Here is a 16,029-nt window from a genome sequence, read left to right on the forward strand (position 1 = left end):
CAGCCTCAGAGATGTCCCTTAGTCAATTACAATAAATCAAGATCTTGCTTTAAAAAATTGTTTTAAAATTTACGCAGACATTTGTTATTTAAAAAAAACAGTTTGAAAAAAAATTTATATATAAATTCTGCTTGACCACCTCTAAGCCCCAGATTATAATGGCAATAGGGATGGAACCTGGGATCTCTGGGGCTTCAGGCATGGAAGACATTTTAGATAACCACTACACTATCTCTCTCCAGCCCCAAAGAGCCAACATTTAAAAATAATGACACAGAAAGTATTTTTCCATTAGTGTTTAGGAAGTAGAGCATGCAGTTAAAAGCAGAAACACTGTCTTTTTTGAAATCAAAACAATGAGTTCTCCTTTCTGCAAAAGTCCAAATCTTTACTTGGCAAGGAGTCTTGGATTTATCAAGCCAGTGTGTATCAGGCACTGTAAGAGTTTTCAGAAATGACTTCCATCTATGACTACTTAGTTTAAGATGAACTCAACCACTTAATTAAAATGGTGTTCTACCACAGAGATAAATGGCCACTTACATTTCATCTCCACAGAGAAGATAAACACAAAAATAAATGAACTAAAATAAAAGAATAAAGAAAAATAAGCTGGGAAACTTATATACCCGTGTGAATTGCTTTCTTAGTGCAATTCCTTAAGGGAGAAGAGGGCTAAGAAGCCTTTAGCTTTTTACTATTTCTAAGTGGACACATGTTGATCCCCAGTGATTAACAGCTGAAGCCTGTACGTTACCATGTGCGTTAGCCATGCAATGTTGATTTTTTTTTTTTTTTGTAAACTATCTTTACTGGAAAGGTTTAAAAATAGAGTCTTTTGCTTGTCTCTCTGGGATAGTCACAAAGGAGTTTCCAAAAAGCAGTAGTGAGAACAAACATTTTCATTTTGTAGCAATGAAAGTTTTGTAAATCTGAAGGGATTTTGAGTTCGGATAGGAGCTGGCTCATTGATTTACTTCTTCTTCTCCTTCTCCTTCTCCTTCTCCTTCTCCTCCTCCTCCTCCTCCTCCTCCTCCTCCTCCTCCTCCTCCTCCTACTCCTTCTTCTTCTTCTTCTTCTAGCGTTTGCCCTTCTTCCGTAGCCAGTCAACAGCATCAGGTTGAAAGCTGTCAGGAGCTGCTTGTTGCTGGCTTTGAAAGTGACTGGGATCCATGTGGATTCAGTCGGCTAGGAAGGATCGTCAGTTTCCCCAATGAATGGGGACTCACGGGATGCACCACGAGAAGGTCGATCCAATGATTTACTAATGACAGTTAACAGTCAGTTGGTCATCTGAGTCATATAATTACTCTTGTAGTTCTCAAGAAGGCCAGGATTACGGATGTGTCTTTTTTCCCTTCTCCTATTGTTTAACAGGAGCACAGTTCAACTCTGGAGTGAGTCTGAGGCCTCAGGTGTCTATTGTTTTTATTATTGTCTTCATTTATTTATGGATAGAGACAGCCAGAAATTGAGAGGGGAGGGAGAGATAGAGAGGGAGAGAGATAGAAAGAGAGACACCTGCAGCCCTGCTTTACCACTCATCAAGTTTTCCCTCTGCAGGTGGGGACCAAGGGCTTGAACCTGGGTCCTTGTGCACTGTAACATGTGCACTCAACCAGGTGCGCCATCTCCTGGCCCGTGTCTATTTTTAATCACATAAACAAATATATTTCTAATTCTATGGGCAGAAAATTACCATCATAAATTTAAGAAATAGTTAAGAAGACTCGGAAAAGATAGATATTTGGAAAAGTACTGTCTCTTGATAGGTGGAAATTGTATTAGTGGACTTTTTTCCCATTTTTTTTCTTTATAATAGTATTCTTATATGTACTAAAACTTTGTGCTTCAAACTTACCTTCAAGTCCTGCATAGGTTTTTCTTAGGCCGTCCCTATTCAGTATTCTAAATTCTACTGGTTAGAAGTTTCTCGGTCTTAGGGGTCAGTTGGTGGTGAGCCTGGTCAAGCATACATAGTACTAAGTGCAAGGACCTGGGTTCGAGCCCTCGATTCCCACCTGCAGCAGCAGGGTGCTTCTCTCCCTCTCTATATCCCCCTCCCCTCTCAGTTTCTCTCTGTCCTATAAAAGGAGGAGGAGGAAGAGGAGGAGAAGTTGTTTCTCAGCCTTGTAAAGACTGCAGAGATGGTGAGTTCGGTCAGCCAACTGTTCCAGCCTGCTGAGCAAGCTGCAGGGCTCCAGCAAGTTTCCGTGTAAACACCAGAATTAAGTTGAGCCATGAAAGTAGTAGTAAGTGTTTCACTTCTGTCTCATTGGGAGCCTCCTGAGGGAGGGAAAAAAACTAGTGAACTATGTACAGACTTGAGGGGAAATAAGAAGAAAAAGAAGAAAAGAAAAGAAAAGAAAAGAAAAGAAAAGAAAAGAAAGGGAAGGGAAGGAAAGGAAAAAGAGAGGAGAAAAAGAAATTGTCCTGATGTTATTCAGTAATCAACTGGGAAGAGGGCAGGGGGTGTCAATCTCAGATAATAAAATATGGAGTCAGGGTAATGCACTTACCTGAAGATCTAGTCTGCAATTAAGGTGGGTTGTTTTTTTTTCATGATTTATAATTTTTTTTTTTAACCAAGAAGCTCAGGGATGCAGGAGCATTCTTGGGAGAAGCTTTAAGTTGTTCTGCAGATGTTTTCTTAACACGTGTATGTGTGTGTATATGTGTGTGTGAGTGTGTGTGAGTGAGTGTGTGTGAGTGTGTGTGTGTGTGAGTGTATATGTGTGTGTGAGTGTGTGAGTGTGTGTGAGTGTGTGTGTGTGTGTGAGTGTGTGTGTGAGTGTGTGTGAGTGTGTGTGTGTGTGTGTGAGTGTGTGAGTGTATATGTGTGTGTGAGTGTGTGTGTGAGTGTGTGTGTGAGTGTATATGTGTGTGTGAGTGTGTGTGTGTGAGTGTGTGAGTGTGTGTGTGAGTGTGTGAGTGTATGTGTGTGTGAGTGTGTGTGTGAGTGTGTGTGAGTGTGTGTGTGTGAGTGTGTGTGTGTGAGTGTGTGTGTGTGAGTGTGTGAGTGTATGTGTGTGTGAGTGTGTGTGTGAGTGTGTGTGTGAGTGTGTGTGTGAGTGTGTGTGAGTGTGTGTGTGTGAGTGTGAGTGTGTGTGTGAGTGTGTGTGTGAGTGTGTGTGTGTGAGTGTGTGTGTGTGTGAGTGAGTGTGTGAGTGTGTGTGAGTGTGTGTGTGAGTGTATATGTGTGTGTGAGTGTGTGTGTATGAGTGTATGTGAGTGTGTGTGAGTGTGTGTGTGTGAGTGTGAGTGTGTGTGTGAGTGTGTGTGTGAGTGAGTGTGTGAGTGTGTGTGAGTGTGTGTGTGTGAGTGTGTGAGTGTATATGTGTGTGTGAGTGTGTGTGAGTGTGTGTGTATGAGTGTATGTGAGTGTGTGTGAGTGTGTGTGTGTGAGTGTATGTGTGTGTGTGTGAGTGTGTGTGAGTGTGTGTGTGTGAGTGTGAGTGTGTGTGTGAGTGTGTGTGTGAGTGTGTGTGTGTGAGTGTGAGTGTATGTGAGTGTGTGTGAGTGTGTGTGTGTGTGTGTGTGTGTGTGTGAGTGTGTGTGTGTGTGTGTGTGTGAGTACGTGTGTGTGTTTTCTTTGGGGTGGGAGCCCTGCACAGTGAGCTGGAACACTTATTGACCAGATTGATCTTGGAACAAATCTGCCGCTGTCCCCTTGTTTAATGATATGTGGCGGGCTCAGCACCTTGCTGAAGCTGTGATTCTTCACCACAGGCAGCGTGATGGATGGAGGCAGACATTGATGGGACAATCACTCACGGGGACGTGGCCTGGGACGAGGTGGCCAAGGTGGCCCAGGGGACCCGGCTGCAGCACCCCAACTTCCTGTGCTACCGCCCAACTCCCGGCTTTCCTATTCTTTATCCCTCTGGGAACATGGCCCCAGGGTCATTGTGGGGTACAGAAGGTGGAAGGTCTGGCTTCTGTAATTGCTTCCCCAGTGAACATGGGCATTGACAGTGTGTCAATCCACACTCCCAGCCTGTCTCTCTCTTTCCCTAGTGGGGCAGGGCTCTGGGGAAGCGGGGCTCCAGGACACATTGGTGGGGTCGTCTGCCCAGGGAGGTCAGGTTGACATCATGGTAGCATCTGGAATGTGGTGGCTGAAAAAAAGAGTTAACATGGGAGTCGGACTGTAGCGCAGAGGGTTAAGCGTATGTGGCACAAAGCGCAAGGACCAGCACAAGGATCCTGGTTCGAGCCCCCGGCTCCCCACCTGCAGGGGAGTTGCTTTACAGGCGGTGAAGCAGGTCTGCAGGTGTCTCTCTTCCTCTCCCCCTCTCTTTCTTCCCCTCCTCTCTCAATTTTTCTCTGTCCTATCTAACAATGACATCAATAACAACAACACTAATAACTATAAAAACAATAACAAGGGCAACAAAAAAGAAAATAAATATATAAATATTTAAAAAAATTTTTAAAGAATTAATATATAAAGCCAAACAAATTGTTGACTAATCATGAGCCTAAAGGCTGAGGAAGGTTTTAAAACAAACTAAGCAAGAACTGGCCCTGGGGTTATGTGGGAACAGTCCCAACTCCGCTGGGAGAGCAGGGGATGGCAGGGCAGCTGGGCTGGAGGGAAGGACTCTGCTCCCCCAGAACTGGTCAGGGCAGCAGCAGGAAGAGCAGAGCCCCTCCTGGGGAATGAAGGCAGGTGTCGGGGAGTGGGGGGAAGGAGGAGGACGAGGAGCCAGAGAAGAGAGGTACTAAATATTATGGTCATATATTTTTACCCTCAAAACTTTATTTTTTAAGGGGCTGGGCAGTGGTACACCTGGTTGAGCTCACATGTTACCATGTGCAAGGAACTGGGTTCGAGCCCCAGGGGGGAGACACTTCACAAGCAGTGAAGCAGGTCTGCAGTTGTCTTCTCCTCTCTCAATTTCTCTCTGTCCTGTCAAAGTGGAAGGGGGAAAAAAGTAGCAGAAGAGAGAGGAAGAAAGGAAAGATGTCTGCCAGAGGCAGTGGGTTCATAATGCAGGCACTGAGCCCCAGTGATAACCATGGTGGCAATAAAAAATTTTTAATCGTTGTATTATTTATTTAATAACGGTTCACAAGATTATAAAATTATAGGGATACAGTTCCACACCAGACCCACACAAAGTCTTAAAGGCCGTTTGGCTAATTTTTCTTTTCTTCTTTTTTTTTTTTTTGGTTACAGGTTGATGTGTTTAAATCCTGTATATTTGACATATGAGTGAAACCACCTGATACTGTGACATATATATCATGTCATCTTACTCGGTTTTTAAACTCTCTCTATTTTATTTTATTGGAGAGGGATGGAGAGGCAGGGAGACACGCAGAGAGACACCTGCAGCTGAAGCTGAGGAGTGCTCTGGTGTAAACTTCTCTCTCTCTCTCTCTACATTTATTGTTCTGTAGCTCTTTTTAAAAATAAGTCAGCTCAGGGCAGGGGTAGATAGCATTAATGGTTATATCAAGAGACTCTCATGCCTGAGGCTACAGAGACCCAGGTTTAATCCCCTGTACCACACACCGTCAAAACCAGATCTAAACAGTGCTCTGGCAAAAAAAAAAAAAAAATCAGTTCTGGCTTATGGTGGTGTGAGGGATTGAACCTGAGACTTTGAAACCTTAGGTGTGAGAGTCTCTTTGCATAACCATTATGCTAACACCCTCAAAAAATATTTTTTTAAATAAATCATTTGGGAGTCAGGTGGTAGTGCAGCAGGTTAAGCACAGGTGGAGCAAAGTGCAAGGACCGGCATAAGGATCCTGGTTTGACCCCCCCCCCCCCACCTGCAGGGGAGTCACTTCACAGGTGTTGAAGCAGGTCTGCAGATGTCTTTCTCTCCCCCTCTCTGTCTTCCCCTCTTCTGTCCATTTCTCTCTGTCCTATCCAAGAACAATGATGACAACAATAGTAACTACAACAATAAAACAACAAGGGCAACAAAAGGGAATAAATTTTTTAAAAGTAAATAAATAAATAAATAGATCACTTACCCTCTTATCCTATGGCCTTGTCATTATTTCCATTTTATAAATAAAAAAACTAAAAACAAAAAAATAAATATACAAATAAATCATTTAAAAGAAAATGGCCAGGAGCCAAGGGAGAGCTCACCAGGCGAGGCTTGTGAATTGTTAGCGCATGTGCGTATTCCTGGTCTGGACCTCGGCATCACACAGAGGGTACCGTGGGTCTGATGGAAATCGCAGAGTTGTGGTCTCTCTGCCCCTCTCTCTATCTCTATTTCTCTGTCTGAATGAAAAAGCAGCCTGGGAGTAGTGCATGCATCTCTGGGTCTGGCCAAAAAGAATTTAATAAAAAAGTAAAAAGATTTAGGACTGGCCAGTAGCACACCTGGTTGAGCACACACATTGCAGCTTGCAAGGACCCTGGTCCAAGCCCTCGTCCTCATCGGCAATGAGTCAAGTGATTCAACAAGTCGTGAAACTGTGCTGCGGGTGTCTTTCTCCCTCTCTGTCTCCCCCTTTCCTCTCAACTTTTCTCTCTCTCTATCCTAAATACATAAAATATTAAAAATTTAAAAAACCTTTATTTTATTTATTTATTATTGGATAGAGACAGAGACACACACACAGAGAGAGAGAGACCTGCAGCCCTGCTTCACCACTCACGAAGCTTTCCCCCTGTAGATGGGGACCAGGGGCTTGAACCTGGATCCTTGTGTATTATATGTGCCCTTAACCAGGTGTGCCACTGCCTGGCTCCTGAAATAAGTCTTTAAAATAAACAAATAAAAAATATAAATATCTGTAAAGGAAAGAAGCATATAAGTGAGCATGTACTCTAAGCAGTGTTCACCACTTTAATGTTCAACAGCTGTTGACCAGTTCTGGTCATCTCAGTGTCAGCTGACTGACTAAGCTGCCTTTGCTCCCCTCTGAGGTCCAGGCTGGGATGGTGAGCTATACACAAGAGAAACAGGCTTCTTACTGGCTCTGGATCACATGGCAGGCCAGACAGAGCCTCTAGGACCACACATCCCTCACTGAAGACATCACCAAGCAACCACTACCTGCATACAGAACAACTCAGCCCCAGCACTCTGTGCTCAGAAAAGGAACACGGAGATATGTGTGGCACATGACTTCAATGTCCGAGAGTTCAAACTAAGTAGCTTATAAGCTTGACTTAGACAGACATTGCAAAATGCCTAGGATGTTCCCAATCAGCTTCATTTCTTGAAAAAAAAAAACTTCTGGTAGAAATTTATTTCAAATAAATCAATGGGGGGGATATATCTTGGGGAAAGAGTAAAGCACTTGTTATAAAAAATATTTATTTATTGGATAGAGCTAGAAATTGAAAAGGAGTATGGATCCACCTGTCTAAGCCCATGTTCAGCGGGGAAGCAATGACAGAAGCCAGACCTTCCACCTTCTGCATCCCACAGTGACCCTGGGTCCATGCTCCCAGAGGGATAGAGAATGGGAAAGCTATCAGGGGAGGGGGTGGGATATGGAGATCGGGTGGTGGGAATTGTGTGGAGTTGTACCCCTCCTATCCTATGGTTTTGATAATGTCTCCTTTCTTTAATTAATTAATTAATTAATAATAAATAAATAAGAAATTGAAAAGGAAGAGGGAGATAGAGAGGCCTGCAGATTTTCATAATACCAGGAAGAGATCATTTCACCATCTAATAAGAAGTGACTTGCTAAGCCAACATTATACATCACAAACCCTCTGCATGATGCTGACATAAAATAAAACAGACTGGACCAGTCTTATGTCTAGGACAGCCTGCTGGGAGCTACAAGGAAGTGATGAGCATTTTCAAGGTGCTTCTTAATATTTTAACATCTTAAAACAGACTGTTCCTAATAGGTACAATACTCAAAGTTCCTCCAAATTAATACTTACAGCCTTGGGGTTGACTGTGTGAACAAGGCTGCAAATAAACTAATGCACAATCTTTGGAAAGTCAGTTATTGTCGTTACATACACATATGACATAGCTACAAGTACAGAAACCTCCACAGATGCTCAGCGTCAAACTCACTTCTATTATGCCCACTCCTTTTCTAGCCATTGAAAGCTTAGCACAAAACCCCTTTGCATTCTAATTCTTGTAAGTAGTGGTAGTGGAAATATAAATGACCTTTTTATCAATATCATCTCATAAATATATCTTCCTATATAAACACTTATTCTAGACATTTGATTATTTCATCCATTAAAATCTTATGTTATTCTGTTATGACAGATTGTTGCTAAACTAGAGGTAAAATAAAAAACAAAAGTTTTTTTTCCTTCAGGTTCAACTCTATTTTCTAGAAAGATGTTTATCAATTAACATTCTAGATTTTATTTATTGATTGATGAGAAATATAGGAGGAGAGAGAAAGAGCCAGACATCACTCTGGTATATGTGCTGCCAGGGATTGAACTCAGGACCTCATGCTTGAGAGTCCAATGCTTTATCCACTGTGCCACTTCCCGAACCACTATCAATTAACATTCTAATCTTCCTCTTAAAATATCATTTGTCAGAAAGTGAACCACCTGAGATGGAATTAGAGTGTACTATGAAAGGAAAGGTCTCACCCAAGTAATGAAGCTGAAGGGTTGTCATTCCACATGTGAAGTCTCTGGACACAGTCTGAAGTGAAGCATGTTGAGGTGGCAATCATTGCATTGGTTAGGTTGTGATCGGCAGATGCAATATTATTTGATATGGATTGGGAGAGGCATACAGGAAAGTGGGCCCTATCCAAGGGTTCCAGGACTGGGGGAAGTAGAGGCTCTATAGTGGATATGTGAGGTTCCTGCTGTCTTAGGGTTCAAAAAAGACAATCGATAGTTAATGTTATCATCACATTAATTGGCAATTGGGTTAACTTTGAAAAGTCCTTTTGTTAGGGTTTGCTGTACAGTACCCAGTATCTTGTATATAGCTGTGCTATTGGTTGCTTCTGATCTACTTGGTCTAGGCTTTTGAGAGAGTCTGCATATCAATTACACAGCCTATATATTAAAAAGATTCAGTTTGTGTTTTGAAAAACTTCAAGACATACAATTAATTTCCCCCCTCTCATATTAATTAACTAGTAATTTATATGACTACATTTTACTAGGAGTGTACATAAACACCATCCATCTCAGGTGGTTCACTTTCTAACAAAGTCCCAAAACCTAGATATACACCCGTTTCTGTGAGAGAGAGCATATGTTCACATGTATCCGTAAACTACTGCAAAATATATACCTGAAAGCAGAAGTACACTAGAGTTTGCAGTGAGTACCTCCCTAACACTTCCTCTCCACTATTCCAAGCTTTGGGTCCATGACTGCTCAACAATTTGTTTGGCTTTGTATGTTAACTCTCTTTTCAGTCACCAGGTTCCAGATGTCATCAGGATGCCAGCCAGGCTTCCCTGGACTGAAGACCCCACCAATGTGTCCTGGAGCTCTGCTTCCCCAGACACCCACCCTACTAGGGAAAGAGAGAGGCAGACTGGGAGTATGGACCGACCAGTCAACGCCCATGTTCAGCGGGGAAGCAATTACAGAAGCCAGACCTTCTACCTTCTGCAACCCACAATGACTTTGGGTCCATGCTCCCAGAGGGATAGAGAATGGGAAAGCTGTTAGGGGAGGGGGTGGGATATGGAGATTGGGTGGTGGGAATTGTGTGGAGTTGTACCCCTCCTACCCTATGGTTTTGTTAATCAATACTTTCTTAAATAAAAAAGAAAAAATATATATATCATTTGTCAGCTGAAGAAAAATAGACAAGACATATTGATGTTTGGGAATATAATTCAGTTGGCAAAAGTTCAGGAGAAAAAGAACTGTGCTACAATTATACACTCAGAAGTATTAATATAAACTAAAGTGATCTACAGATGTGTTAATATGTATTATTATAGTAGTCTGGCATGCAAGAATCACATACTTAAAAGGCTACTTTATTCCCCTCTCTTGGCCTATCATTTTAATCCATCTATCAGGCAGTCTGCAAAAATCACAAGGAAAATATTAAAGCATTGCAGTGGGCACAGAAACATCTGTGGACAGCCTTGGAAAGCACTTAATAATCCCAATGAAAGAAGTTTTACATTTTAAAATCTGAGACCTCCTTATGCAAATCATTTTGCCTTTAGCCATTTCAAAAAGAAATGAAGGACCTAGAGGGTTTCAGTTTTACATAACACTGGCGAGATGGTTGTCAACTTTGATCTCACATTAATTAGTTAAGATCTCGGCTGATCAGAGCCAAAGCAAAACTCTGGTCCCCAGCTAAACTGGAACACAGCCACAATCTATATGGATAAAAATGTCTGCTTTACCTTAGAGGACTGTCGCCATGTCTGGTGTGTGTGTGTGTGTGTGTGTGTGTGTGTGTACGACACACAATAATGTAATCTGTTCCAGCAAAGAGATTCACAATGATGTCAGTGCATCTTGATCTTTATCAAATAGACATCAATTTCAATATGATATTCTATACTTAAGCCTTTGTGGGTATGAGTCACTCACACTTTTCTTGTTTGTTTGAGGAGTAAAATGTGAAGAAAGTGATTTTAAATCTTTAGTGTAGCTATGGGAAATTAGCTGGTGGTTATATTTCTAAAGCACATCAAGTTTAAATGAAATGATCTCTGGTGTGTTACCATCCACAGTTCTGTTTCATTTCTTGCCTTGTAGAAAGTTCTTGCTAAGATCCAGCTCAATGCTATAGTCAACTTTTAGAAAAGATGACCTTTCTATTGTACACAGAGAACTGAAATGTAAAACTCAGCAGACAGCCAATCCCTGCAAAGAAGTGCCTTTTCCCCACAGGTAACACTGAGTGAGACTCCAATGACGGCCCCACCTGAGCCTCCCAGCACCCCCCGGTCTGCACAAACCCACTCTATCAATCATGGCAGGATAATGCATAGTGGTTGCACCTGTCACACGGACATGATTGAGTGCTGAACACAGGGCCACTTCGCCTGTCGCTTTGTGCATTCCTATTTCTCCAGAGCTGGTCTGAGAATTTCCACAACCTGGGGGCGGGGACGGAGGGGGTCCCCGTTGCATTTAGAAAAAGAAAATAAAGGCCCATTTCTGATTGTCGAGACAGGACGACGCAAAAGAGAAATTAGCAGCCAAACTCCAGCTCTACCTGTGCAGTAACCCTGGCTGCTGGGTGCAGGGGGGTGTGGGCGCTGGGCCTTTCTCTCCAGAAGGACAGGAGCTGCCCAGGACTGACCTGTAGGCTGGCCTCACGCTGTGGGTCACACAGACATTTGTTTCTTAGGCCGACGTGGCAAGGCAGAGAGCAAAAGATCACCTCGCGATTGTCTGAAAAGAGTATGCTCTGTTTTAGTTGAGGATAGCAGTGAAAATATAGTTTTTCGTCTTTTAAACTGTTCTGCAATTGTTGTCAGTTTTGGGGGGAGGTGACTCCTATATGGTGTCATCATCTCTTTATTTGAATTATCTACTTTTAAATTGGACGTTACAGTACTCGCAGCTTAGACATGGCTCTGCTAACTCTGCCTGCATTGAAGAGGAACAGACAGGATGAAGGACATTTTAAACTGCCCACTGCAAGTGCAGCTTCGCCATCTTGGGTCGATGCTTCTGGGTAGAAATCTACACATATTGCTCAGCATGAAACATCAAGGTGATATTTCAGGGTGTGTACTGTTTATAGAATTTGAGTTTGGGTGTCTTAAATAAATGCTTTGTGCAAAAGAAGAAGACCACATGCTAAATAAAGAAAGTTGGGTGTTGGAGTATAATGTCAAAGTTAAAAAGAAAAAGAAAAGGAAAGAAAAAGAGAAGATCCAAAACAAACAAAAAACCACCACACTCATTGAAATATGGCAGAATGAGAAGCCTAACCGCCTTCACATCTGGGTGCCTGGACTCCATTTTGGGGGGGCAAAATTGACATTTCTATCCAAGTTGCAGTTCACTGAACCGCCAAGACAAGGCCACAGGCTCCACCTTCAGAGAAGCCTTGTGCAAGGATCTGGGGAAGCTGGGCCTCCCCGCCCCCCAAAGGAGCTGGCCCTGTGTATCTCTAGCTGCAGCTGGTTAGGAAATAGGGTGGGTGGGGGAGGTCTCCGGCGCTGGTGAACTTGAGGTGGATGCTGGCCTGGGCACCCTCCACCCTACCCCCCCAGCTGCTGGCAAGCAGAACCCTATCCCTGTGAGCTGCAGCTGGGCTCATATGTGCACCCCTGCACCCCACCTTTCAAGGCCCTTCTGGGCAGGGATGCCCCTGCACCTGCCTCCAGGTTAATCCCTGGAATCTGTGAGACCCTGAGGTGGCTCCCCAACCCTGCAACCTTACCTCCCTGTGCCCCCCCCCCGGGGTGCTCCTGCCCTGTACCCTGGTCTTTATACGTCCCCTGGGTGGCCCCCACCCAGCACCCCGACCTCCCCTGAGTCCCCCGAGGTTCCCCCACCCTCCTTGTGCCCCCCCCACCCTGCACCCCGACCTCCCTGCTCCTCCGCAGCAGAGTCAGGAGGTGTCCGGGGAGTGCGACCCCTCTCCTCCAAGGGAAGGGGGTTCCAGCAATGGAGACCCGGACCTGGGGACCTGGCCCGCCGACCCGGTGTTGGGGTCCCTCTGTGTCCGACTCCAGGGTACGCCCTCCGCAGCCCGGCGGCATCATCGAGCCCCCCGCAGCCTGGCGCCCGCCCCCCTCCCCAAACCCCAGGAGAGGAACCCAGGGAACAAAAGACGGTGGGGGACAGGGGACACCCCGGGAATGAGGGCTGGGAAGGTATCCTGGGAGAGAGGGTGCGGGGTCACCCCGGGAAGTTGGGGGCGGCGCAGAGGCGCATCTGGGGACCCGACCAGATGCTGAGCTGCGCGTGTCCTTCAAAGTCCCGCCGCCCTTGAAGTGATTTGTCAGGCGGCCCCGGGTGACAGGACGGGGAGGTGGAGGGGGGACGGGGACGCCAGGGCGAGAGGGGTTCGCTGGGGTGGGGGGCAGAGTGACCCCACAGGCTGAGTCTCGCTGGAGCCAAGCTGGGGGCGCTGCACCAAGCAGGGGCGGCTGGAACATGGGGGTGCAGGTGGCGGGAAAAGGTGTATAGGTGGCAGGAAAGTGGGGGTGCAGGTGGAGGGGAAGTGGGGTGCAGGCGGCGGGTAAGGGGTGCAGGCGGCGGTTAAGAGGGTGCAAACGTAGGGTAAGGGGTGCAGGCGGCGAGTAAGGGGTGCAGGCGGAGGATGAGGGGGTGCACGCGGCGGTTAAGGGGTGCAGGCGGCGAGTAAAGGGGTGCAGGCGGCGGGTAAGGGGTGCAGGCGGCGAGTAAGGGGTGCAGGCGGAGGATGAGGGGGTGTAGGCGGCGGTTAAGGGGTGCAGGCGGCGAGTAAAGGGGTGCAGGCGGCGGGTAAGGGGTGCAGGCGGCGAGTAAGGGGTGCAGGCGGCGGTTAAGGGGGTGCAGGCGGCGAGTAGAGGGGTACAGGCGGCGTGTAAGGGGTGCAGGCGGAGGATGAGGGGGTGTAGGCGGCGGTTAAGGGGGTACAGGCGGCAGGTAAGGGGTGCAGGCGGCGGTTAAGGGGTGCAGGCGGCGGGGAAGGGGTGCAGGCGGCGGGGAAGGGGTGCAGGTGGAGCCCGGGGCGCGGGTGCGGGGCCCCGGAGTGACTGGTACCCCGGTGTTCTCCCAACCCGCACGCTGCTCCCATTTTCGGAAAAGTGGCCCCCACAGTTTTTTCTTTCCTTTTTCTCTTTTGCCCGCCAACCGCTGAACTGATTAGGCTGTAATTAAGGCCATAAAGCCCTCAGATTATCCACCTGTTTATTCACCAAAGTCGGGGTCTCATCAAGCAAATGAGCTGCCTCCAGCCTGCACCTCCGGCCCCCGGCTCGCCTGATTGATGGACTTTATTGGGAGCTGTTAAAAGCATTAACTGGAGGAAATTTCAGCGATTCGTCATATTTAAGGGCTCGAAATGAAATCTGGCTATGTAAATGAGAAAGAGCTGAAACCATCTTTGGGGGTTCCTCTCCGCCTGCTATCATTCTGGTAAAGTCAGTTCAGGAAACAGACTTGGGCACACGAAGGACCCTGTGGAGCGAAAGTTAACAGGGAGACAGGATCCCACTGCAGGAGCAGTGTGCAAGGCCACCCTAAGACTGTCAGTCAGAAGCCAGCTGCCCCAAGAAAGTCTTGAAAACCCAAGTTAGGGCGTCCACCGGCAGAAAGAGCTGTGGGAGAAACCTGGCGTGGGTGTGGGGCCAACAGCTCATGTAGATGTGGGGTGCTGTGTGACTGACCCAAGGAGCAAATGTGAAAGCCACGTTGTCCAAAGTGCTGGTGTGACCCTCCTCAAAAAAAAAAAAAAAAAAAAGGCAAAAGAAAAAGAATTTCAGTCCATACTCTCAGAAGGATAAACAATAGGGAAGCTTCCAATGTGTGTGTGGGGAGGAAGACGGGACACAGGACTCTGGTGGTGAGAACTGTATGGAATTGGACTCTTGGTATCTTACAATCTTGTACATCAATGTTAAATCATTAATAAAGCATTTTTAAAAAAGTACTAGTGTGCTTTTTTTTTTTTGGACTGACAGCCAGCCACTGTGGTTCTTGGCAAGTTTGGAAGGGGGTGGATGAAAAGAGAAGCAGAAAACAGCATCCTCATGGAAAAAGATTGAGGGAGCTGAGACTAAAAAAGATTGAGACTAACCCTAACCCTAACCCTAACCCTAACCCTAAAAAAGCTGAGACTAAAAATGATTGAGGGAGCTGAGAATCCAGAATTCGTCCATTGTGGTGTCCCTGTGTTCCATGGTTAGGGTCACTGTGTGAGGAATGTGTATTAATGGCCGTGGTTCTGAACGTAAAGGGAGCTTCATCCAGGCATTCCTGAGCAGGACAAATCCTTTCTCCCAGAGTCTCTGTGTGGGTGCTTCCTGGGCAGCAAAATACTGAAAGCAAACGTAGTGACTACGATTTTAGTCCATCCCAAGTTTACAGTAATGCAGATCCCTCAGTGCTCCTCAGTCTTTTCTGTTCTTTTTGCTGGGGACATTTTAAAGTCACACAGTAGTCTGAAAATGTCTGCTTGGCTGTTCTCTGTTTGTGTGACAAGAGTGGTTTATCATTTCAGTAACACGTATTAGTCTACGTTAAACCTAAATTCAAAATCTGAAGCCAAAATCAAGAATGGATCTTTATAATCGTTGTTCTTAACACTGTCCTTCAGAATTGATCTTCAATATAATACTGACTTTTATTTTAAAAGCTCAAAGTCGAGAAATACCTTTTTCTCTAACCTTTAGAAAGTCACATTAGGCTATGAAAAGCTGTAGCCATCATCTTACTAGTGTTTCTGTTTTAAAGAGCCAGAGAGAGAGAGAATTTCAATTTATATACCCCTCCCCTCTGATGAACGTTAACATGGCTTTGTGAAATTAGAAAAAAAATGGATTCAAAGTTCAGAAAATTCAATAACACCTAGAAACATAGGTAACCTTGAAAAAAAAGTGTTTCTTTTCACCCCAAAGCTCTAATGTAAGAGGAGCAACAAAAACCCTGTTGTTTCTATTAATATTAGGTATTAAATTATTTAGTATATAACTACTATTTTGTAACCATATGTAAATTTTTATATACTATAAAAACATTTTAAATAGTTTTGGTTAACATCTAAAATTTCTTGATAGATGTTCCTGGTGCTATTGAATTATTTAGAATGTACTTATTTTTCTTTTGTAGCTGTTAAGAGCTTCTACTCATATTTCTCACACATTATTTCTCCTATAATTTTGAAGTCACCTAAAGAAAAGGAATTATCCTCTGTGTTGAAAATTGACTATTTATTAGGACTCCACATTGCTTTTAATATTTTACCTAGACATGTAAAAGACAGAGGAAAGAGACGGTTTTCCCAAGGTAGTTAAAAAAAGATTTAGCTTGCAACAGAACAGAATTTTAGAAAATATTTTCTGCCTCACCTTGGCAAGAACTAAACATTTAAAATGGTTCTATACTGAGCAGAGAAGACCTCCCATTGTCCTATCTTGTGTTCAAAGCTTCATTGAAAATAGCAGGTGTTTTTG

Source organism: Erinaceus europaeus, chromosome 19, assembly GCF_950295315.1.
Source record: "Erinaceus europaeus chromosome 19, mEriEur2.1, whole genome shotgun sequence".
Classification (NCBI taxonomy): Eukaryota; Metazoa; Chordata; class Mammalia; order Eulipotyphla; family Erinaceidae; genus Erinaceus; species Erinaceus europaeus.